A 26,976-nucleotide genomic window follows, 5' to 3' on the forward strand; every position below is an offset into this window, starting at 1 on the left:
ACACTTCATATGAATGTAAATGCGACACTTCCTTGCAAGGAAATAGCGTTTGCAGATGTCTACCTATCGTAGCAATAGAGTTCTAATGCTTCTTAAAACGCGATATCGCATCTCATTTCTATGTTTCATGGTAAGATATAATATGATTTGCGAAGTGTTATGTATTCCTCGTCTACACTTCAAATGAATGTAAATGCGACACTTCCTTGCAAGGAAATAGCGTTTGCAGATGTCTACCTATCGTAGCAATAGGGTTCTAATGCTTCTTAAAACGCGATATCGCATCTCATTTCTATGGTTCATGGTAAGATATAATATGATTTGCGAAGTGTTATGAATTCCTCGTCTACACTTCAAATGAATGTAAATGCGACACTTCCTTGCTAGGAAGTAGCGTCTGCGGATGTCTAGGTATCATAGCGATAGAGTTCTAATGCTTCTTAAAACGCGATATCCCATCTCATTTCTATGTTTCATGGTAAGATATAATATGATTTGCGAAGTGTTATGTATTCCTCGTCTACACTTCATATGAATGTAAATGCGACACTTCGTTGCAAGGAAATATGGTTTGCAGATGTCTACGTATCGTAGCGATAGAGTTCTAATGCTTCTTAAAACGAGATATTGACTCTCATATCTATGGTTCATGGTAAGATATAAAATGATTTGCGAAGCGTTATGTATTCCTCGTCTACACTTCAAATGAATGTAAATGCGACACATCCTTGCTAGGAAATAGCGTCTGCAGATGTCTAGGTATCGTAGCGATAGAGTTCTAATGCTTCTTAAAACGAGATATTGCATCTCATATCTATGTTTCATGATAAGATAGAATATTCAATGCGAAGTGTTATGCATTCCTCGTCTACGATTCAAATGATTGTGAATGCGACACTTCCTTGCCAGGAAATAGCGTCTGCAGATGTCTAGGTATCATAGCGATAGAGTTCTAATGCTTCTTAAAACGCGATATCGCATCTCATTTCTATGTTTCATGGTAAGATATAATATGATTTGCGAAGTGTTATGTATTCCTCGTCTACACTTCATATGAATGTAAATGCGACACTTCCTTGCAAGGAAATAGCGTTTGCAGATGTCTACCTATCGTAGCAATAGAGTTCTAATGCTTCTTAAAACGCGATATCGCATCTCATTTCTATGTTTCATGGTAAGATATAATATGATTTGCGAAGTGTTATGTATTCCTCGTCTACACTTCAAATGAATGTTAATGCGACACTTCCTTGCAAGGAAATAGCGTTTGCAGATGTCTACCTATCGTAGCAATAGGGTTCTAATGCTTCTTAAAACGCGATATCGCATCTCATTTCTATGGTTCATGGTAAGATATAATATGATTTGCGAAGTGTTATGAATTCCTCGTCTACGCTTCAAATGAATGTAAATGCGACACTTCCTTGCTAGGAAATAGCGTCTGCAGATGTCTAGGTATCGTAGCGATAGAGTTCTAATGCTTCTTAAAACGAGATATTGCATCTCATATCTATGGTTCATGGTAAGATATAATATGATTTGCGAAGTGTTATGTATTCCTCGTCTGCACTTCAAATGAATGTAAATGCGACACTTCCTCGCTAGGAAATAGCGTTTGCAGAAGTCTACGTATCGTAGCAATTGAGTTCTTATGATTCTTAAAACGCGATATCGCATCTCATTTCAATGTTTCATGGTAAGATTTAATATGATTTGCGAAGTGTCATGTATTCCTCGTCTACACTTCAAATGAATGTGAATGCGACACTTCCTCGCTAGGAAATAGCGTTTGCAGATGTCTACGTATCGTAGCAATAGAGTTCTTATGATTCTTAAAACGCGATATCGCATCTCATTTCTATGGTTCATGGTAAGATATAATATGATTTGCGAATTGTTATGTATTCCTCGTCTACACTTCAAATGAATCTAATTGCGACACTTCCTTGCTAGGAAATAGCGTCTGCAGATGTCTAGGTATCGTAGCGATAGAGTTCTAATGCTTCTTATAACGAGATATTGCATCTCATATCTATGTTTCATGATAAGATATAATATGATTTGCGAAGTGTTATGCATTCCTCGTCTACACTTCAAATGATTGTGAATGCGACACTTCCCCGCTAGGAAATAGCGTTTGCAGAAGTCTACGTATCGTAGCAATAGAGTTCTTATGATTCTTAAAACGCGATATCGCATCTCATTTCTATGGTTCATGGTAAGATATAATATGATTTGCGAAGTGTTATGTATTCCTCGTCTACACTTCATATGAATGTAAATGCGACACTTCCTTGCAAGCAAATAGCGATTGCAGATGTCTACCTATCGTAGCAATAGAGTTTCTAATGCTTCTTAAAACGCGATATCGCATCTCATTTCTATGTTTCATGGTAAGATATAATATGATTTGCGAAGTGTTATGTATTCCTCGTCTACATTTCAAATGATTGTGAATGCGACACTTCCTCGCTAGGAAATAGTGTTTGCAGAAATCTACGTATCGTAGCAATAGAGTTCTTATGATTCTTAAAACGCGATATCGCATCTCATTTCTATGGTTCATGGTATGATATAATATGATTTGCGAAGTGTTATGTATTCCTCGTCTACACTTCAAATGAATGTAAATGCGACACTTCCTTGCAAGGAAATAGCGTTTGCAGATGTCTACCTATCGTAGCAATAGAGTTCTAATGCTTCTTAAAACGCGATATCGCATCTCATTTCTATGTTCCATGGTAAGATATAATATGATTTGCGAAGTGTTATGTATTCCTCGTCTACACTTCAAATGATTGTGAATGCGACACTTCCTCGCTAGGAAATAGGGTTTGCAGAAGTCTACGTATCGTAGCAATAGAGTTCTTATGATTCTTAAAACGCGATATCGCATCTCATTTCTATGGTTCATGGTATGATATAATATGATTTGCGTAGTGTTATGTATTCCTCGTCTACACTCCAAATGATTGTGAATGCGACACTTCCTCGCTAGGAAATAGCGTTTGCAGAAGTCTACGTATCGTAGCAATAGAGTTCTTATGATTCTTAAAACGCGATATCGCATCTCATTTCTATGGTTCATGGTATGATATAATATGATTTGCGAAGTGTTATGTGTTCCTCGTCTACACTTCAAATGAATGTAAATGCGACACTTCCTTGCTAGGAAATAGCGTCTGCAGATGTCTAGGTATCATAGCGATAGAGTTCTAATGCTTCTTAAAACGCGATATCGCATCTCATTTCTATGTTTCATGGTAAGATATAATATGATTTGCGAAGTGTTATGTATTCCTCGTCTACACTTCATATGAATGTAAATGCCACACTTCCTTGCAAGGAAATAGCGTTTGCAGATGTCTAGGTATCGTAGCAATAGAGTTCTAATGCTTCTTAAAACGCGATATCGCATCTCATTTCTATGTTTCATGGTAAGATATAATATGATTTGCGAAGTGTTATGTATTCCTCGTCTACACTTCAAATGAATGTGAATGCGACACTTCCCCGCTAGGAAATAGCGTTTGCAGAAGTCTACGTATCGTAGCAATAGAGTTCTTATGATTCTTATAACGCGATATCGCATCTCATTTCTGTGGTTCATGGTAAGATATAATATGATTTGCGAAGTGTTATGTATTCCTCGTCTACACTTCAAATGAATGAAAATGCGACACTTCCTTGCTAGGAAATAGCGTCTGCAGATGTCTAGGTATCGTAGCGATAGAGTTCTAATGCTTCTTAAAACGCGATATCGCATCTCATTTCTATGTTTCATGGTATGATATAATATGATTTGCGAAGTGTTATGTATTCCTCGTCTACACTTCAAATGAATGTAAATGCGACACTTCCTTGCTAGGAAGTAGCGTCTGCGGATGTCTAGGTATCATAGCGATAGAGTTCTAATGCTTCTTAAAACGCGATATCCCATCTCATTTCTATGTTTCATGGTAAGATATAATATGATTTGCGAAGTGTTATGTATTCCTCGTCTACACTTCATATGAATGTAAATGCGACACTTCGTTGCAAGGAAATATGGTTTGCAGATGTCTACGTATCGTAGCGATAGAGTTCTAATGCTTCTTAAAACGAGATATTGCATCTCATATCTATGGTTCATGGTAAGATATAAAATGATTTGCGAAGTGTTATGTATTCCTCGTCTACACTTCAAATGAATGTAAATGCGACACATCCTTGCTAGGAAATAGCGTCTGCAGATGTCTAGGTATCGTAGCGATAGAGTTCTAATGCTTCTTAAAACGAGATATTGCATCTCATATCTATGTTTCATGATAAGATAGAATATTCAATGCGAAGTGTTATGCATTCCTCGTCTACGATTCAAATGATTGTGAATGCGACACTTCCTTGCCAGGAAATAGCGTCTGCAGATGTCTAGGTATCGTAGCGATAGAGTTCTAATGCTTCTTAAAACGAGATATTGCATCTCATATCTATGTTTCATGATAAGATAGAATATTCAATGCGAAGTGTTATGCATTCCTCGTCTACGATTCAAATGATTGTGAATGCGACACTTCCTTGCCAGGAAATAGCGTCTGCAGATGTCTAGGTATCATAGCGATAGAGTTCTAATGCTTCTTAAAACGCGATATCGCATCTCATTTCTATGTTTCATGGTAAGATATAATATGATTTGCGAAGTGTTATGTATTCCTCGTCTACACTTCATATGAATGTAAATGCGACACTTCCTTGCAAGGAAATAGCGTTTGCAGATGTCTACCTATCGTAGCAATAGAGTTCTAATGCTTCTTAAAACGCGATATCGCATCTCATTTCTATGTTTCATGGTAAGATATAATATGATTTGCGAAGTGTTATGTATTCCTCGTCTACACTTCAAATGAATGTAAATGCGACACTTCCTTGCAAGGAAATAGCGTTTGCAGATGTCTACCTATCGTAGCAATAGGGTTCTATTGCTTCTTAAAACGCGATATCGCATCTCATTTCTATGGTTCATGGTAAGATATAATATGATTTGCGAAGTGTTATGAATTCCTCGTCTACGCTTCAAATGAATGTAAATGCGACACTTCCTTGCTAGGAAATAGCGTCTGCAGATGTCTAGGTATCGTAGCGATAGAGTTCTAATGCTTCTTAAAACGAGATATTGCATCTCATATCTATGGTTCATGGTAAGATATAATATGATTTGCGAAGTGTTATGTATTCCTCGTCTACACTTCAAATGAATGTAAATGCGACACTTCCTCGCTAGGAAATAGCGTTTGCAGAAGTCTACGTATCGTAGCAATTGAGTTCTTATGATTCTTAAAACGCGATATCGCATCTCATTTCAATGTTTCATGGTAAGATTTAATATGATTTGCGAAGTGTCATGTATTCCTCGTCTACACTTCAAATGAATGTGAATGCGACACTTCCTCGCTAGGAAATAGCGTTTGCAGATGTCTACGTATCGTAGCAATAGAGTTCTTATGATTCTTAAAACGCGATATCGCATCTCATTTCTATGGTTCATGGTAAGATATAATATGATTTGCGAATTGTTATGTATTCCTCGTCTACACTTCAAATGAATCTAATTGCGACACTTCCTTGCTAGGAAATAGCGTCTGCAGATGTCTAGGTATCGTAGCGATAGAGTTCTAATGCTTCTTATAACGAGATATTGCATCTCATATCTATGTTTCATGATAAGATATAATATGATTTGCGAAGTGTTATGCATTCCTCGTCTACACTTCAAATGATTGTGAATGCGACACTTCCCCGCTAGGAAATAGCGTTTGCAGAAATCTACGTATCGTAGCAATAGAGTTCTTATGATTCTTAAAACGCGATATCGCATCTCATTTCTATGGTTCATGGTAAGATATAATATGATTTGTGAAGTGTTATGTATTCCTCGTCTACACTTCAAATGAATGAAAATGCGACACTTCCTTGCTAGGAAATAGCGTCTGCAGATGTCTAGGTATCGTAGCGATAGAGTTCTAATGCTTCTTAAAACGCGATATCGCATCTCATTTCTATGTTTCATGGTAAGATATAATATGATTTGCGAAGTGTTATGTATTCCTCGTCTACACTTCAAATGAATGTAAATGCGACACTTCCTTGCTAGGAAATAGCGTTTGCAGAAGTCTACGTATCGTAGCAATAGAGTTCTTATGATTCTTAAAACGCGATATCGCATCTCATTTCTATGGTTCATGGTAAGATATAATATGATTTGCGAAGTGTTATGTATTCCTCGTCTACACTTCATATGAATGTAAATGCGACACTTCCTTGCAAGCAAATAGCGATTGCAGATGTCTACCTATCGTAGCAATAGAGTTTCTAATGCTTCTTAAAACGCGATATCGCATCTCATTTCTATGTTTCATGGTAAGATATAATATGATTTGCGAAGTGTTATGTATTCCTCGTCTACATTTCAAATGATTGTGAATGCGACACTTCCTCGCTAGGAAATAGTGTTTGCAGAAATCTACGTATCGTAGCAATAGAGTTCTTATGATTCTTAAAACGCGATATCGCATCTCATTTCTATGGTTCATGGTATGATATAATATGATTTGCGAAGTGTTATGTATTCCTCGTCTACACTTCAAATGAATGTAAATGCGACACTTCCTTGCAAGGAAATAGCGTTTGCAGATGTCTACCTATCGTAGCAATAGAGTTCTAATGCTTCTTAAAACGCGATATCGCATCTCATTTCTATGTTCCATGGTAAGATATAATATGATTTGCGAAGTGTTATGTATTCCTCGTCTACACTTCAAATGATTGTGAATGCGACACTTCCTCGCTAGGAAATAGGGTTTGCAGAAGTCTACGTATCGTAGCAATAGAGTTCTTATGATTCTTAAAACGCGATATCGCATCTCATTTCTATGGTTCATGGTATGATATAATATGATTTGCGAAGTGTTATGTATTCCTCGTCTACACTCCAAATGATTGTGAATGCGACACTTCCTCGCTAGGAAATAGCGTTTGCAGAAGTCTACGTATCGTAGCAATAGAGTTCTTATGATTCTTAAAACGCGATATCGCATCTCATTTCTATGGTTCATGGTATGATATAATATGATTTGCGAAGTGTTATGTGTTCCTCGTCTACACTTCAAATGAATGTAAATGCGACACTTCCTTGCTAGGAAATAGCGTCTGCAGATGTCTAGGTATCATAGCGATAGAGTTCTAATGCTTCTTAAAACGCGATATCGCATCTCATTTCTATGTTTCATGGTAAGATATAATATGATTTGCGAAGTGTTATGTATTCCTCGTCTACACTTCATATGAATGTAAATGCCACACTTCCTTGCAAGGAAATAGCGTTTGCAGATGTCTAGGTATCGTAGCAATAGAGTTCTAATGCTTCTTAAAACGCGATATCGCATCTCATTTCTATGTTTCATGGTAAGATATAATATGATTTGCGAAGTGTTATGTATTCCTCGTCTACACTTCAAATGAATGTGAATGCGACACTTCCCCGCTAGGAAATAGCGTTTGCAGAAGTCTACGTATCGTAGCAATAGAGTTCTTATGATTCTTATAACGCGATATCGCATCTCATTTCTGTGGTTCATGGTAAGATATAATATGATTTGCGAATTGTTATGTATTCCTCGTCTACACTTCAAATGAATGAAAATGCGACACTTCCTTGCTAGGAAATAGCGTCTGCAGATGTCTAGGTATCGTAGCGATAGAGTTCTAATGCTTCTTAAAACGCGATATCGCATCTCATTTCTATGTTTCATGGTATGATATAATATGATTTGCGAAGTGTTATGTATTCCTCGTCTACACTTCAAATGAATGTAAATGCGACACTTCCTTGCTAGGAAGTAGCGTCTGCGGATGTCTAGGTATCATAGCGATAGAGTTCTAATGCTTCTTAAAACGCGATATCCCATCTCATTTCTATGTTTCATGGTAAGATATAATATGATTTGCGAAGTGTTATGTATTCCTCGTCTACACTTCATATGAATGTAAATGCGACACTTCGTTGCAAGGAAATATGGTTTGCAGATGTCTACGTATCGTAGCGATAGAGTTCTAATGCTTCTTAAAACGAGATATTGCATCTCATATCTATGGTTCATGGTAAGATATAAAATGATTTGCGAAGTGTTATGTATTCCTCGTCTACACTTCAAATGAATGTAAATGCGACACATCCTTGCTAGGAAATAGCGTCTGCAGATGTCTAGGTATCGTAGCGATAGAGTTCTAATGCTTCTTAAAACGAGATATTGCATCTCATATCTATGTTTCATGATAAGATAGAATATTCAATGCGAAGTGTTATGCATTCCTCGTCTACGATTCAAATGATTGTGAATGCGACACTTCCTTGCCAGGAAATAGCGTCTGCAGATGTCTAGGTATCGTAGCGATAGAGTTCTAATGCTTCTTAAAACGAGATATTGCATCTCATATCTATGTTTCATGATAAGATAGAATATTCAATGCGAAGTGTTATGCATTCCTCGTCTACGATTCAAATGATTGTGAATGCGACACTTCCTTGCCAGGAAATAGCGTCTGCAGATGTCTAGGTATCATAGCGATAGAGTTCTAATGCTTCTTAAAACGCGATATCGCATCTCATTTCTATGTTTCATGGTAAGATATAATATGATTTGCGAAGTGTTATGTATTCCTCGTCTACACTTCATATGAATGTAAATGCGACACTTCCTTGCAAGGAAATAGCGTTTGCAGATGTCTACCTATCGTAGCAATAGAGTTCTAATGCTTCTTAAAACGCGATATCGCATCTCATTTCTATGTTTCATGGTAAGATATAATATGATTTGCGAAGTGTTATGTATTCCTCGTCTACACTTCAAATGAATGTAAATGCGACACTTCCTTGCAAGGAAATAGCGTTTGCAGATGTCTACCTATCGTAGCAATAGGGTTCTATTGCTTCTTAAAACGCGATATCGCATCTCATTTCTATGGTTCATGGTAAGATATAATATGATTTGCGAAGTGTTATGAATTCCTCGTCTACGCTTCAAATGAATGTAAATGCGACACTTCCTTGCTAGGAAATAGCGTCTGCAGATGTCTAGGTATCGTAGCGATAGAGTTCTAATGCTTCTTAAAACGAGATATTGCATCTCATATCTATGGTTCATGGTAAGATATAATATGATTTGCGAAGTGTTATGTATTCCTCGTCTACACTTCAAATGAATGTAAATGCGACACTTCCTCGCTAGGAAATAGCGTTTGCAGAAGTCTACGTATCGTAGCAATTGAGTTCTTATGATTCTTAAAACGCGATATCGCATCTCATTTCAATGTTTCATGGTAAGATTTAATATGATTTGCGAAGTGTCATGTATTCCTCGTCTACACTTCAAATGAATGTGAATGCGACACTTCCTCGCTAGGAAATAGCGTTTGCAGATGTCTACGTATCGTAGCAATAGAGTTCTTATGATTCTTAAAACGCGATATCGCATCTCATTTCTATGGTTCATGGTAAGATATAATATGATTTGCGAATTGTTATGTATTCCTCGTCTACACTTCAAATGAATCTAATTGCGACACTTCCTTGCTAGGAAATAGCGTCTGCAGATGTCTAGGTATCGTAGCGATAGAGTTCTAATGCTTCTTATAACGAGATATTGCATCTCATATCTATGTTTCATGATAAGATATAATATGATTTGCGAAGTGTTATGCATTCCTCGTCTACACTTCAAATGAATGTAAATGCGACACTTCCTTGCTAGGAAATAGCGTCTGCAGATGTCTAGGTATCGTAACGATAGAGTTCTAATGCTTCTTAAAACGCGATATCGCATCTCATTTCTATGTTTCATGGTAAGATATAATATGATTTGCGAAGTGTTATGTATTCCTCGTCTACACTTCATATGAATGTAAATGCGACACTTCCTTGCAAGGAAATAGCGTTTGCAGATGTCTACCTATCGTAGCAATAGAGTTCTAATGCTTCTTAAAACGCGATATCGCATCTCATTTCTATGTTTCATGGTAAGATATAATATGATTTGCGAAGTGTTATGTATTCCCCGTCTACACCTCAAATGAATGTAAATGCGACACTTCCTTGCAAGGAAATAGCGTTTGCAGATGTCTACGTATCGTAGCAATAGAGTTCTAATGCTTCTTAAAACGCGATATCGCATCTCATTTCTATGTTCCATGGTAAGATATAATATGATTTGCGAAGTGTTGTGTATTCCTCGTCTACACTTCAAATGATTGTGAATGCGACACTTCCTCGCTAGGAAATAGCGTTTGCAGAAGTCTACGTATCGTAGCAATAGAGTTCTTATGATTCTTAAAACGCGATATCGCATCTCATTTCTATGGTTCATGGTATGATATAATATGATTTGCGAAGTGTTATGTATTGCTCGTCTACACTTCAAATGAATATAAATGCGACACTTCCTTGCTAGGAAATAGCGTCTGCAGATGTCTAGATATCATAGCGATAGAGTTCTAATGCTTCTTAAAACGCGATATCCCATCTCATTTCTATGTTTCATGGTAAGATATAATATGATTTGCGAAGTGTTATGTATTCCTCGTCCACACTTCAAATGAATGTAAATGCGACACTTCCTTGCAAAGTAATAGCGTTTGCAGATATACACGTATCGTAGCAATAGATTTCTAATGCTTCTTAAAACGCGATATAGCATCTCATTTCTATGTTTCATGGTAAGATATAATATGATTTGCGAAGTGACTTGTATTCCTCGTCTACACTTCAAATGAATGTAAATCCGACACTTCCTAGCAAGGAAATAGCGTTTGCAGATGTCTACGTATCGTAGCAATAGATTTCTAATGCTTCTTAAAACGCGATATCGCATCTCATTTCTATGTTTCATGGTAAGATATAATATGATTTGCGAAGTGTTATGTATTCCTCGTCTACATTTCAAATGATTGTGAATGCGACACTTCCTCGCTAGGAAATAGTGTTTGCAGAAATCTACGTATCGTAGCAATAGAGTTCTTATGATTCTTAAAACGCGATATCGCATCTCATTTCTATGGTTCATGGTATGATATAATATGATTTGCGAAGTGTTATGTATTCCTCGTCTACACTTCAAATGAATGTAAATGCGACACTTCCTTGCAAGGAAATAGCGTTTGCAGATGTCTACCTATCGTAGCAATAGAGTTCTAATGCTTCTTAAAACGCGATATCGCATCTCATTTTTATGTTCCATGGTAAGATATAATATGATTTGCGAAGTGTTATGTATTCCTCGTCTACACTTCAAATGATTGTGAATGCGACACTTCCTCGCTAGGAAATAGGGTTTGCAGAAGTCTACGTATCGTAGCAATAGAGTTCTTATGATTCTTAAAACGCGATATCGCATCTCATTTCTATGGTTCATGGTATGATATAATATGATTTGCGAAGTGTTATGTATTCCTCGTCTACACTCCAAATGATTGTGAATGCGACACTTCCTCGCTAGGAAATAGCGTTTGCAGAAGTCTACGTATCGTAGCAATAGAGTTCTTATGATTCTTAAAACGCGATATCGCATCTCATTTCTATGGTTCATGGTATGATATAATATGATTTGCGAAGTGTTATGTGTTCCTCGTCTACACTTCAAATGAATGTAAATGCGACACTTCCTTGCTAGGAAATAGCGTCTGCAGATGTCTAGGTATCATAGCGATAGAGTTCTAATGCTTCTTAAAACGCGATATCGCATCTCATTTCTATGTTTCATGGTAAGATATAATATGATTTGCGAAGTGTTATGTATTCCTCGTCTACACTTCATATGAATGTAAATGCCACACTTCCTTGCAAGGAAATAGCGTTTGCAGATGTCTAGGTATCGTAGCAATAGAGTTCTAATGCTTCTTAAAACGCGATATCGCATCTCATTTCTATGTTTCATGGTAAGATATAATATGATTTGCGAAGTGTTATGTATTCCTCGTCTACACTTCAAATGAATGTGAATGCGACACTTCCCCGCTAGGAAATAGCGTTTGCAGAAGTCTACGTATCGTAGCAATAGAGTTCTTATGATTCTTATAACGCGATATCGCATCTCATTTCTGTGGTTCATGGTAAGATATAATATGATTTGCGAATTGTTATGTATTCCTCGTCTACACTTCAAATGAATGAAAATGCGACACTTCCTTGCTAGGAAATAGCGTCTGCAGATGTCTAGGTATCGTAGCGATAGAGTTCTAATGCTTCTTAAAACGCGATATCGCATCTCATTTCTATGTTTCATGGTATGATATAATATGATTTGCGAAGTGTTATGTATTCCTCGTCTACACTTCAAATGAATGTAAATGCGACACTTCCTTGCTAGGAAGTAGCGTCTGCGGATGTCTAGGTATCATAGCGATAGAGTTCTAATGCTTCTTAAAACGCGATATCGCATCTCATTTCTATGTTTCATGGTAAGATATAATATGATTTGCGAAGTGTTATGTATTCCTCGTCTACACTTCATATGAATGTAAATGCGACACTTCCTTGCAAGGAAATAGCGTTTGCAGATGTCTACCTATCGTAGCAATAGAGTTCTAATGCTTCTTAAAACGCGATATCGCATCTCATTTCTATGTTTCATGGTAAGATATAATATGATTTGCGAAGTGTTATGTATTCCTCGTCTACACTTCAAATGAATGTAAATGCGACACTTCCTTGCAAGGAAATAGCGTTTGCAGATGTCTACCTATCGTAGCAATAGGGTTCTATTGCTTCTTAAAACGCGATATCGCATCTCATTTCTATGGTTCATGGTAAGATATAATATGATTTGCGAAGTGTTATGAATTCCTCGTCTACGCTTCAAATGAATGTAAATGCGACACTTCCTTGCTAGGAAATAGCGTCTGCAGATGTCTAGGTATCGTAGCGATAGAGTTCTAATGCTTCTTAAAACGAGATATTGCATCTCATATCTATGGTTCATGGTAAGATATAATATGATTTGCGAAGTGTTATGTATTCCTCGTCTACACTTCAAATGAATGTAAATGCGACACTTCCTCGCTAGGAAATAGCGTTTGCAGAAGTCTACGTATCGTAGCAATTGAGTTCTTATGATTCTTAAAACGCGATATCGCATCTCATTTCAATGTTTCATGGTAAGATTTAATATGATTTGCGAAGTGTCATGTATTCCTCGTCTACACTTCAAATGAATGTGAATGCGACACTTCCTCGCTAGGAAATAGCGTTTGCAGAAGTCTACGTATCGTAGCAATAGAGTTCTTATGATTCTTAAAACGCGATATCGCATCTCATTTCTATGGTTCATGGTATGATATAATATGATTTGCGAAGTGTTATGTGTTCCTCGTCTACACTTCAAATGAATGTAAATGCGACACTTCCTTGCTAGGAAATAGCGTCTGCAGATGTCTAGGTATCATAGCGATAGAGTTCTAATGCTTCTTAAAACGCGATATCGCATCTCATTTCTATGTTTCATGGTAAGATATAATATGATTTGCGAAGTGTTATGTATTCCTCGTCTACACTTCATATGAATGTAAATGCCACACTTCCTTGCAAGGAAATAGCGTTTGCAGATGTCTAGGTATCGTAGCAATAGAGTTCTAATGCTTCTTAAAACGCGATATCGCATCTCATTTCTATGTTTCATGGTAAGATATAATATGATTTGCGAAGTGTTATGTATTCCTCGTCTACACTTCAAATGAATGTGAATGCGACACTTCCCCGCTAGGAAATAGCGTTTGCAGAAGTCTACGTATCGTAGCAATAGAGTTCTTATGATTCTTATAACGCGATATCGCATCTCATTTCTGTGGTTCATGGTAAGATATAATATGATTTGCGAATTGTTATGTATTCCTCGTCTACACTTCAAATGAATGAAAATGCGACACTTCCTTGCTAGGAAATAGCGTCTGCAGATGTCTAGGTATCGTAGCGATAGAGTTCTAATGCTTCTTAAAACGCGATATCGCATCTCATTTCTATGTTTCATGGTATGATATAATATGATTTGCGAAGTGTTATGTATTCCTCGTCTACACTTCAAATGAATGTAAATGCGACACTTCCTTGCTAGGAAGTAGCGTCTGCGGATGTCTAGGTATCATAGCGATAGAGTTCTAATGCTTCTTAAAACGCGATATCGCATCTCATTTCTATGTTTCATGGTAAGATATAATATGATTTGCGAAGTGTTATGTATTCCTCGTCTACACTTCATATGAATGTAAATGCGACACTTCCTTGCAAGGAAATAGCGTTTGCAGATGTCTACCTATCGTAGCAATAGAGTTCTAATGCTTCTTAAAACGCGATATCGCATCTCATTTCTATGTTTCATGGTAAGATATAATATGATTTGCGAAGTGTTATGTATTCCTCGTCTACACTTCAAATGAATGTAAATGCGACACTTCCTTGCAAGGAAATAGCGTTTGCAGATGTCTACCTATCGTAGCAATAGGGTTCTATTGCTTCTTAAAACGCGATATCGCATCTCATTTCTATGGTTCATGGTAAGATATAATATGATTTGCGAAGTGTTATGAATTCCTCGTCTACGCTTCAAATGAATGTAAATGCGACACTTCCTTGCTAGGAAATAGCGTCTGCAGATGTCTAGGTATCGTAGCGATAGAGTTCTAATGCTTCTTAAAACGAGATATTGCATCTCATATCTATGGTTCATGGTAAGATATAATATGATTTGCGAAGTGTTATGTATTCCTCGTCTACACTTCAAATGAATGTAAATGCGACACTTCCTCGCTAGGAAATAGCGTTTGCAGAAGTCTACGTATCGTAGCAATTGAGTTCTTATGATTCTTAAAACGCGATATCGCATCTCATTTCAATGTTTCATGGTAAGATTTAATATGATTTGCGAAGTGTCATGTATTCCTCGTCTACACTTCAAATGAATGTGAATGCGACACTTCCTCGCTAGGAAATAGCGTTTGCAGATGTCTACGTATCGTAGCAATAGAGTTCTTATGATTCTTAAAACGCGATATCGCATCTCATTTCTATGGTTCATGGTAAGATATAATATGATTTGCGAATTGTTATGTATTCCTCGTCTACACTTCAAATGAATCTAATTGCGACACTTCCTTGCTAGGAAATAGCGTCTGCAGATGTCTAGGTATCGTAGCGATAGAGTTCTAATGCTTCTTATAACGAGATATTGCATCTCATATCTATGTTTCATGATAAGATATAATATGATTTGCGAAGTGTTATGCATTCCTCGTCTACACTTCAAATGAATGTAAATGCGACACTTCCTTGCTAGGAAATAGCGTCTGCAGATGTCTAGGTATCGTAACGATAGAGTTCTAATGCTTCTTAAAACGCGATATCGCATCTCATTTCTATGTTTCATGGTAAGATATAATATGATTTGCGAAGTGTTATGTATTCCTCGTCTACACTTCATATGAATGTAAATGCGACACTTCCTTGCAAGGAAATAGCGTTTGCAGATGTCTACCTATCGTAGCAATAGAGTTCTAATGCTTCTTAAAACGCGATATCGCATCTCATTTCTATGTTTCATGGTAAGATATAATATGATTTGCGAAGTGTTATGTATTCCCCGTCTACACCTCAAATGAATGTAAATGCGACACTTCCTTGCAAGGAAATAGCGTTTGCAGATGTCTACGTATCGTAGCAATAGAGTTCTAATGCTTCTTAAAACGCGATATCGCATCTCATTTCTATGTTCCATGGTAAGATATAATATGATTTGCGAAGTGTTGTGTATTCCTCGTCTACACTTCAAATGATTGTGAATGCGACACTTCCTCGCTAGGAAATAGCGTTTGCAGAAGTCTACGTATCGTAGCAATAGAGTTCTTATGATTCTTAAAACGCGATATCGCATCTCATTTCTATGGTTCATGGTATGATATAATATGATTTGCGAAGTGTTATGTATTGCTCGTCTACACTTCAAATGAATATAAATGCGACACTTCCTTGCTAGGAAATAGCGTCTGCAGATGTCTAGATATCATAGCGATAGAGTTCTAATGCTTCTTAAAACGCGATATCCCATCTCATTTCTATGTTTCATGGTAAGATATAATATGATTTGCGAAGTGTTATGTATTCCTCGTCCACACTTCAAATGAATGTAAATGCGACACTTCCTTGCAAAGTAATAGCGTTTGCAGATATACACGTATCGTAGCAATAGATTTCTAATGCTTCTTAAAACGCGATATAGCATCTCATTTCTATGTTTCATGGTAAGATATAATATGATTTGCGAAGTGACTTGTATTCCTCGTCTACACTTCAAATGAATGTAAATCCGACACTTCCTAGCAAGGAAATAGCGTTTGCAGATGTCTACGTATCGTAGCAATAGATTTCTAATGCTTCTTAAAACGCAATATCGCATTTCATTTCTATGTTTCATGGTAAGATATAATATGATTTGCGAAGTGACTTGTATTCCTCGTCTACACTTCAAGTAAATGTAAAAGCGACACTTCCTTGCTAGGAAATAGCGTCTGCAGATGTCTAGGTATCGTAGCAATAGAGTTCAAATGCTTCTTAAAACGAGATATTGCATCTCATTTCTATGTTTCATGATAAGATATAATATTCATTGCGATGTGTTATGTATTCTTCGTCTACACTTCAAATGAATGTAAATGCGACACTTCCTTGCAAAGAAATAGCGTTTGCAGATGTCTACGTATCGTAGCAATAGAGTTCTTATGATTCTTAAAACGCGATATCGCATCTCATTTCTATGTTTCATGGTAAGATATAATATGATTTGCGAAGTGTTATGTATTCCTCGTCTACACTTCAAATGAATGTAAATGCGACACTTCCTTGCAAGGAAATAGCGTTTGCAGATGTCTACGTATCGTAGCAATAGAGTTCTAATGCTTCTTAAAACGCGATATCGCATCTCATTTCTATGTTTCATGGTAAGATGTAATATGATTTGCGAAGTGTTATGTATTCCTCGCCTACACTTCAAATGAATGTAAATGCGACACTTCCTTGCAAAGAAATAGCGTTTGCAGTTGTCTACGTATCGTAGCAATAGATTTCTAATGCTTCTTAAAACGCGATGTCGCATCACATTTCTATGTTTCATGGTAAGATATAATATGATTTGCGAAGTGACTTGTATTCCTCGTCTACACTTCAAATGAATGTAAATCCGACACTTCCTAGCAAGGAAATAGCGTTTGCAGATGTCTACGTATCGTAGCAATAGATATCTAATGCTTCTTAAAACGCGATATCGCATTTCATTTCTATGTTTCATGGTAAGATATAATATGATTTGCGAAGTGACTTGTATTCCTCGTCTACACTTCAAGTAAATGTAAAAGCGACACTTCCTTGCTAGGAAATAGCGTCTGCAGATGTCTAGGTATCGTAGCAATAGAGTTCAAATGCTTCTTAAAACGAGATATTGCAACTCATTTCTATGTTTCATGATAAGATATAATATTCATTGCGATGTGTTATGTATTCTTCGTCTACACTTCAAATGAATGTAAATGCGACACTTCCTTGCAAAGAAATAGCGTTTGCAGATGTCTACGTATCGTAGCAATAGAGTTCTTATGATTCTTAAAACGCGATATCGCATCTCATTTCTATGTTTCATGGTAAGATATAATATGATTTGCGAAGTGTTATGTATTCCTCGTCTACACTTCAAATGAATGTAAATGCGACACTTCCTTGCAAGGAAATAGCGTTTGCAGATGTCTACGTATCGTAGCAATAGAGTTCTAATGCTTCTTAAAACGCGATATCGCATCTCATTTCTATGTTTCATGGTAAGATGTAATATGATTTGCGAAGTGTTATGTATTCCTCGCCTACACTTCAAATGAATGTAAATGCGACACTTCCTTGCAAAGAAATAGCGTTTGCAGTTGTCTACGTATCGTAGCAATAGATTTCTAATGCTTCTTAAAACGCGATGTCGCATCACATTTCTATGTTTCATGGTAAGATATAATATGATTTGCGAAGTGACTTGTATTCCTCGTCTACACTTCAAATGAATGTAAATCCGACACTTCCTAGCAAGGAAATAGCGTTTGCAGATGTCTACGTATCGTAGCAATAGATATCTAATGCTTCTTAAAACGCGATATCGCATTTCATTTCTATGTTTCATGGTAAGATATAATATGATTTGCGAAGTGACTTGTATTCCTCGTCTACACTTCAAGTAAATGTAAAAGCGACACTTCCTTGCTAGGAAATAGCGTCTGCAGATGTCTAGGTATCGTAGCAATAGAGTTCAAATGCTTCTTAAAACGAGATATTGCATCTCATTTCTATGTTTCATGATAAGATATAATATTCATTGCGAAGTGTTATGCAGTCCTCGTCTACGATTCAAATGAAAGTAAATGCGACACTTCCTTCCAAGGAAATAGCGTTTGCAGATGTCTACGTATCGTAGCAATAGAGTTCTTATGATTCTTAAAACGCGATATCGCATCTCATTTCTATGTTTCATGGTAAGATATAATATTCATTGCGAAGTGTTATACATTCCTCGTCTACGATTCAAATGAATGTAAATGCGACACTTCCTTGCAAGGAAATAGCGTTTGCAGATGTCTGCGTATCGTAGCAATAGATTTCTAATGCTTCTTAAAACGCGATATCGCATCTCATTTCTATGTTTCATGGTAAGATATAATATGATTTGCGAAGTGTTATGTGTTCCTCGTCTACACTTCATATGAATGTAAATGCGACACTTCCTTGCAAGGAAATAGCGTTTGCAGATGTCTACCTATCGTAGCAATAGAGTTCTAATGCTTCTTAAAACGCGATATCGCATCTCATTTCTATGTTTCATGGTAAGATGTAATATGTTTTGCGAAGTGTTATGTATTCCTCGCCTACACTTCAAATGAATGTAAATGCGACACTTCCTTGCAAAGAAATAGCGTTTGCAGTTGTCTACGTATCGTAGCAATAGATTTCTAATGCTTCTTAAAACGCGATGTCGCATCTCATTTTTATGTTTCATGGTAAGATATAATATGATTTGCGAAGTGTCATGTATTCCTCGTCTACACTTCAAATGATTGTGAATGCGATACTTCCTCGCTAGTAAATAGCGTTTGCAGATGTCTACGTATCGTAGCAATAGCTCTCTAATGCTTCTTAAAACGCGATATCGCATCTCATTTCTATGTGTCATGGTAAGATATAATATTCATTGCGAAGCGTTATGCATTCCTCGTCTACGATTCAAATGAATGTAAATACGACACTTCCTTGCAAGGAAATAGCGTTTGCAGATGCCTACGTATCGTAGCAATAGAGTTCTTATGATTCTTAAAACGAGATATTCCATCTCATATCTATGTTTCATGTTAGGATTGTCACGTCCCGAGGTGCGGTTGCGCTCGCAACGGTGGCACAAAGTCGTAACCGTTCCCGAAAATAACGCGAATTGCGTCCGGACCGGGTTCGTTGGCGTTTCGGACTCGATAAAACGGTAACTAACACTAAACTTACCTTGCGAAGGCTTGATTCCGCTGTCTGATTTCTCTTTCCAGGTACCTGGAGCGCCTTGGATCCGCAACCGGGATGGCGGCGGCGTACGGCTGGAACGGAGGTACGGGTCGTGCGGCGAAGGAAACCTCCTTCACAGGTACCAGGACTCGAACGCAGGAAATTGAATATTCTGGTGCATCACCCACGTATTCCCGAGCGAGACGACGAATAAACTCTCTCCTCCCCGCGCGTCGTGTACGCTTTGTCGGAGGTGCAAGGCTCGTCGAGAATACTTGAACTTCGGTCGAGTACGGCGCGGCTAAGCGTTGGTTCGCTCTAGCTTACCGGGATCAACCTGGGCGCAAGATATTCTGTATACGGTAGAAGTGAGGATGGAGCAACTAAGCGCTGGTTCGCTCTAGTCGTCGAGCCTCAAGACTATCGCAGATGAGATATAGAAATAGAATAATCGCGAGCGTACCCGTGGAGTAGAATTAAGGAATTATATTTGGACTCGAATAAAGATACTTTGAATCTGGTAAAAATAAACTATATTCTATGATTTCACTATACTAAATACACTTGACTAAGTTCTAAGTTACTGACTAGCGATTACAATGAGAATTAGAAATAGTATAAAGTATCGAATGGACTCCGCTATGGGAGTATGGATAGAGACGAATGCATTAGAGCTAATTGCTCGTTGCGAATGAGCCTATTGCTCGGATCGGAAGTGCATCGTTCGGATGCTGGATTAGAACTCCTCGGTTCGGAGATGAGGTACGAACTCTCCAGTTCGGAGATGAGATTGGAACTCCTCCGTTCGGAGGCGAGATTGGAACTCCTCCGTTCGGAGGCGAGATTGGAACTCTCCGGTTCGGAGATGAGACGCGAACTGACTCTCGGATCTCGCGTCCGCGACCTCCTCGGGTCGCGCGGCGCGCGAGTCGCTGGGCCCTCGCGGTGGGGCGGACGGTCGGAGTAGGGCGGCCGCTCGGCCCTCGTGGTGGGGCGGCCGTTCGGAGTGGGGCGCGGCCCGCGTTAAGCGTGAGCCGCGAGCGTCGAGTGTGCGCGCGAGTGCACGGAACATAGCCGTGCATGAATGAAATATATACATATATTCACTTAAATCTAGGTGTGTGTTGGTGTGTATGTACATAGGTGAGTAGTGTCCTTATTCTAATCCCACATGTACGAGAAGTACGTATAGGGCTTCGTGATCGCTGGGGATTCGACCCAGTATGTGTCGGAGAGCTCCTCGCCCTCGTAATACGGGGTGAAGTCCTCCCCCTCGTGTGTGGAGATCGCGCGTGGGCGCGGCATGCTGCATCCCTCTTCCCTCTCGTACCTTTGTCTCCTTCTGTAGGGACGGCGAGTCGGCGGGTGGCCCGTGTGCAGGGGCTCCGGATACGGATGCTGGGGATGATGAGGTGGACGCCGGAGGGTGGCAGGCGGTACGCCTGACGTTACACCACCCCCCTTGGAAAAAGAATCTCGGCCATGCCGAGATCTCTTGTCTGTTGGGTAGATTTCGGGATGCTGGATCCTTCTCTTGGTCCTGTCGGCTGGATGCTGCGGAATCTGAGGTTTTTCGCCTGGTTGATCCTGGCGATAACGTTTGGAGATTGGACCGTGACTGCGGGCTTCCTTCGGATTGCAGGCACTTTCGTCGCTTTCACTTTCAGCGTTCGTTTGAATGTCACTGCTCTCACTGACTTCATTTTCAGTTTTTCGCACTTTTCTTTCACTAGCATCCACACTCTGCATACTATGCATTCGTTTACAAATTTTGATTTTGTTCGTATGAACAATTTTATGGCGCCCTTTTACATTCAGCTTAACATTACAATTGCCCAAAATTTCGAGGATACGGTACGGTCCAGAATACTGTGCCTGGAACTTATGTTTGTTCGGCTCTTTTAAAAGATAGACCCATTGGCCTACCTCGAAGTTTTGGACATTGAGATTTCGGTCATAATAATATTTGGAACGGCGTTTCGCGTTGTCTAGATTGGCTTTAGCCAAATCCTGAGATTTCGAGATTTTCTCCTGAAGTTGTATAAGATAGTCGCTATAAGTTTCGTTATCAGAGCTGTCCTGAAAAGGAGTGGCTGACGGCGTCCTAGCTATCCTGCCGAACACTAGTTCGTGTGGGGTGTATAATGTACCCTCGTGCACACTGGTGTTGTATGAAAACATTGCATACGGTAACCAATTCACCCAATCGTTACTCGACTCTATGTAATGCTTCAGATATTCGGCCAGGACGTGGTGAGATCGTTCAACGGACCCGTTTGTCTGTGGATGGAACGCAGTGGACTTGTATTGCTTAATACGGAATTTGATTGCTATGGCTTTAATCAAGCTATTTATAAAGTTCGAACCTTGGTCCGTGAGTATGCCTTTCGGGCATCCGAACTTACAAATGAATTCTTTTATTAAAGCTTCGGCAATGTCTACTGCGGTGGTGGTTTTGAGAGGAACTGCGACTGAGTATTTAGTGAGGAGATCTTGGATCGTGAGGATACTTGTATAACCGTCGGAAGTTTCGGGAAGAGGACCCATTACGTCCATTGAAATCTTATCGAATGCCCTGCCAGGGGTGTCGGTTAAAGTGAGAGGCTGTCTGGTCTTTACCCGGACCAGTTTCTCTGTCTGACAACTTTTACATTTGCCAATATATTCTTGTATTTGTGTTTTCATGTTTGGCCAAAAGTATTGTTGTCTGATGCGAGAATAAGTTTTATTAACCCCTTTGTGACCTCCCACAGGGGAGTCGTGGTTTTCCCTTATTATTTTCAGTCGCTCTTCGACCGAAGGGGTTTTAATGAGGCCCTGGCAGACCGTAATCTGGACAGTTGTTTCGTAGAACAGGTCCTGAAGGATTTTCTGGATTCGGGACCAGGATACGGAGTCTAGATAGGTTTGTGCGATACTAAATGTTTGTAATTGTAATTCGTTTACAACGTCGCACAAGGATCTAAATGTTTCTATTACGGTCTGGAAATTGATTGATCTGCTGGAATGTTCGACGATTGGAAGCTGGATTTGGAATTCGTTTCCGATTTTTATGACTTTGGCTTTGGTAAGGACGTGATCTTTGTTTGGAAGGAATTTTTCAGCGTTCGCTAGATCTTTGGCGCCCGTGTCATAGGGGTGCCCAGATTGCGTGACGAAGACAACTACATTGTCTCGTCGCGTTGATAATGCGTCACGGCTGAAATTAAATAGAGGTTCGCGTCGGAAAAATTCATTTGGAGCAGGAGTATAGAAGTCGGTGCTGTCGCTGGCGACTTGCGGAGGTGGTGCTGTGTTGGTACGGAAGGACGTGCCTGGAGTCGGTAATTCAGGTTCTGATGTTACCGGAGTAGGAGGAGGCGCTAGTGTGGTATACTTTTTACGGGTTTCCGGAGGCACATCGAAGATGTCGTCCTCCGAATTTTCTGAATACGAGAGCGGAAAAATTTGAGCGGGATTCCGCGACAATGCGTCCGCATTGAGGTTCGTTTTTCCACTTTTATAGACCATCTCGTAGTCAAATTCCGCTAACTTAAGCCTCCACCGTACGAGTCTACTTGACGGGTCCTTGACCGAATTCATCCACACTAACGGTCGATGGTCGGTAACGAGTTTGAATTGATTACCGTATATGTATGGACGAAAGTAATGGACGGCGTAGACAATCGCCAGACACTCCTTCTCGATCGTGGAGTAGTTTTTCTCCGCAGCGTTTAACAGTCGCGACGTGTACGCGATTGGCAAGTCGCGGCCTATTGGTCCTTGACTCAAGATAGCACCAATAGCTTCGGCGGACGCGTCGGTCGTTATCACGAATGGTTGTTTGAAGTTGGGGTACTGCAAGATAGGCGCTTCGCATAGGCAATCTCGGAGTTTGACGAATGAATTCTCTTGCTCGTTACGCCATACAAAGGGCGCGTCTTTTTTTAACAAATTCGTTAGAGGCTTAGCAATGTTAGAAAAATTTGCGATGAACCGCCTGTAGTACCCCGCGAGCCCGAGGAATTGTTTGATCTGTTTCGCGTTGCGCGGGCGCGGAAAATTTTTGACGGCGCTAATTTTCGCAGGGTCAGGTTTTACACCGTGCTCACTGATAATATGACCCAAATAGCTTACTTCTCTCCTCAAGAATTCGCACTTATCCGGCTGCAATACTAAATTAGCTTCTTTGAGCCGTTGAGTTAATTTATCGAATTTAAGTCGATGTTCTTGAAGAGAGCTAGCGTAGATAACAATGTCGTCCAAATAGACGAAAATTTCGTTCCCCTGGAGACCGGACAGGACATTGTCCATAAGTCGTTGGAACGTCGCTGGCGCATTTTTTAATCCGAATGGCATTCTTTTAAATTCATAATGCCCGTGAGGCGTCGAAAAAGCGGTTTTGGGAGCATCGGCGGGCTCCATTGGGATCTGATGAAATCCGCTCGCGAGATCGAATGTACTAAAATACTTCGCACTCCCGAGCTGATCAAGTATCTCGGTAATGCAAGGGAGGGGATAGGCATCGGCGACAGATTTCTCATTGAGTGCGCGGTAGTCGATGACGACGCGCCATTGCTTGTTGCCCAAGGAGTCCGGTTTCTTTGGGACAACCCACAATGGCGAATTATATGGTGATTTTGACGGAGAGATGACACCATTTTGTAAAAATTTGTCGACTTGTCGTCGAATCTCCTCCTTATGAGCTGGTGGGAAACGGTATTGTTTCACATTGACGGGGCGGTCGTCGACGGTTGGAATCTTGTGCGTGGTTGCTGACGTATGCCCTAATTTATCCCCCTCAATGTGAAAAAGCTCCTGCGTGCTTTGAACGAGACGGACGACGTGCTCTTTTTCCTCTGCGTTGAGGTGGTCGAGACGGAGGAGACTAAGAAGTCGATCTAGACGAGATTTCGAAGGATTGGCGGATTTCGATGTTTGTTTTAACGGCGACTGTTGTACATTATTTTTAACCGCCTGAGCATAAGAGATCTGTTGAACATTCGCGATTTTGCAACGCGAAGGAGGAGTTTCGATTGTCGAATATGGTGTCTGATTCGAGAAAGAAATAGAAGTTTTCCCTTTTTGGGATGAGCCGATCGGTACGGCGGATACGTTGGATTTAGTAGATTTAGAAAAAACCGGATACAGCGACGGACTATCCTCCTCGTGGAGGGGAGTCATGATTTGCGCGGGCTCGAGTATGATCTCTGGTAACGCGATTTCGACGGCGCGGTCGGATGAATTAATTATTCGAGTTACCGCTTTGCCCCGAATTACTCTGACGAGAGCGTTTCCGAAAAATATGCCCGGCGCAAGATCGATACGAGGAATTATACCTTCCGCGAGATTCGAATTAACTACGCGGACCTTGATACCGATATTTGATCTCGGCGGAATGGAGATACGGTCTCCTGACTTCGGAGAAGCTGCTTTGTCTTGCGTTCGAAGCTTCGATTTCGTTGTTGCATCGCGTTTCAGCGGAGGCGATGATTTACGCGGCGGGCGCGGCGGCGGAGGGGGAATAGATTCCGTGCGCGGCGCTTGTTTACGTTTCGGCGATAGGAGAGGCTTTATTTTCGACTCCGGTGACGGTTCCTCGAGTGCTTCGATATCGTCTTCGGAAGGGATTCTCTTACCATTCCATTTGATTATTTTATTTGGAAAAGAGATTTCTGCGTCCATACAGAACCCGGAGCCGAGGATCCCGCTTGGTTTAAGGGGAAAATCATCCTCGACCACATTAAAAGGAACGACGCGACCGAAAATGACAAGATTCACCGTCCCTAAGGTTGCGGTTTTGCCATCGGTTACCCCTGTTATTATGACGATCTCGGACTTATCGATTCGCGCGGATGCTTTTAGAGCCGAACGTTTTATAATATTTATTTCCGCCCCAGTGTCCACCATGAAGCGAGTTGGTGAAATTAGAAGATCGGATTTTAAAATTACGTTTGGCGTGCTAGTTTTTCCGGTTATGTTTATCGCGGCGTTTCGTCGATTTCCGCGTTGGAGTTGTTCGCGGCGAGAGGACGGACTTGGTGCGCGGCCTCGCCACCTGTCTCGCGGCGGGTGCGGAGGCCATTGTCGTTTCCCGAATTTTGATTTACAGCGTTGTTGTACTGCCTTTTTCGGCACTCGCCTATTTCGTGCCCCGGGGTCTTGCAATAGCGACAAAATTTGGGCGCGTCCCTGGCTACGATTTGTCTCGGTTGTTCGTACGCGGGGCCTCGAGTAGGAGGCGGTACGTCCCTGGATCGCAAGTATTCCTGCGGTCGGTACGGCGATGGCGGTCTGAGCCGACACTCGGTCGCGTAATGTCCGATATTATTACATTTTCGGCAAATAACTTCGGCTGGTTTTTCGCGCGATTCTGGTCGCGCGGCACGCGATCTACCTAGTCGGTTGCAATCACGTTCGTGCATTTGGTAAAGCTCTCGCGCTCGAGCGAACGTTTCTCGCAATGTGCCGAATGAATTTATCGTCATTTGCATTCGAATTTCCGGAATGAGACCGTCTTTAAAACATTGTAATGTGAGCGCGTCTACGTCATCGAGCGATTCCGGTGTGTCTCGTCGAGCAAGCCTCTCGCAATCAATTATAGCGGTTCTAAGATCTTTTACTCGACCGATGTAATCTAGAATGTGCTCGTTCGCGCGCATAAATATATTAGCAAGTTCACCCCGATAATGATGAGCTGATTTTACGGAGCAAAAAGTGCTGCGAAGAACGTCCGTTAATTCGAGTATTGTGTAACATGGCTCGTCTTCTAGCGCGGCGTAGGCACGACCCTTGAGTTTTCCCTTAAGCAGGCGTGTGAAAGTTCGCTCGCACCCATTAGGGATAAGCTCATAAGCGCGTTTACACGCTCGGGTAAACTGAAGAATTGGAATGTTCTGACCATCGAATGTCGGCACGGCTTCGAGGGCCTGCTTAAGCGATAGCTCGTCGTGTTGCGAACTATTTGTATTGAAATCAGAGCTCGAATTATGTGCGGAAAGCGGACTTCCCCGAGGAATATCCAGAGAAACGGTATCGTCGCGCGTTAAATCAGGCGTTCTGCGGATAGATTCTATTTCACGACGTAGAATTTCTATTTGCTGGAGCAACGCGGCATTACTAGGATCGGTCGTTTTCGTATTTTTCGCGGAAGTATTTTGTTGCGCGGTACTAGGAAGAGGCTCGGAGATAGCGTCTTGGAAGTCGAGCGTTCTGCTAGTGCGTTTTTCGCGTTCGGAATCGGCCATCGCGGCGGCTCGCTGTGTCTGCTGGCGCGTTTTTGTCGGAGTCCGGGTTGCCATATCTAGTTTCGCGGTTCCTTTCGGCAGAATTTCCGGAGGAAACGCGTGGCTATCCCACCGCTGTCACCAAAAATAACTTTCGTGTCACGTCCCGAGGTGCGGTTGCGC

This window comes from Xylocopa sonorina, chromosome 2 (assembly GCF_050948175.1).
Source record: "Xylocopa sonorina isolate GNS202 chromosome 2, iyXylSono1_principal, whole genome shotgun sequence".
Lineage (NCBI taxonomy): Eukaryota > Metazoa > Arthropoda > Insecta > Hymenoptera > Apidae > Xylocopa > Xylocopa sonorina.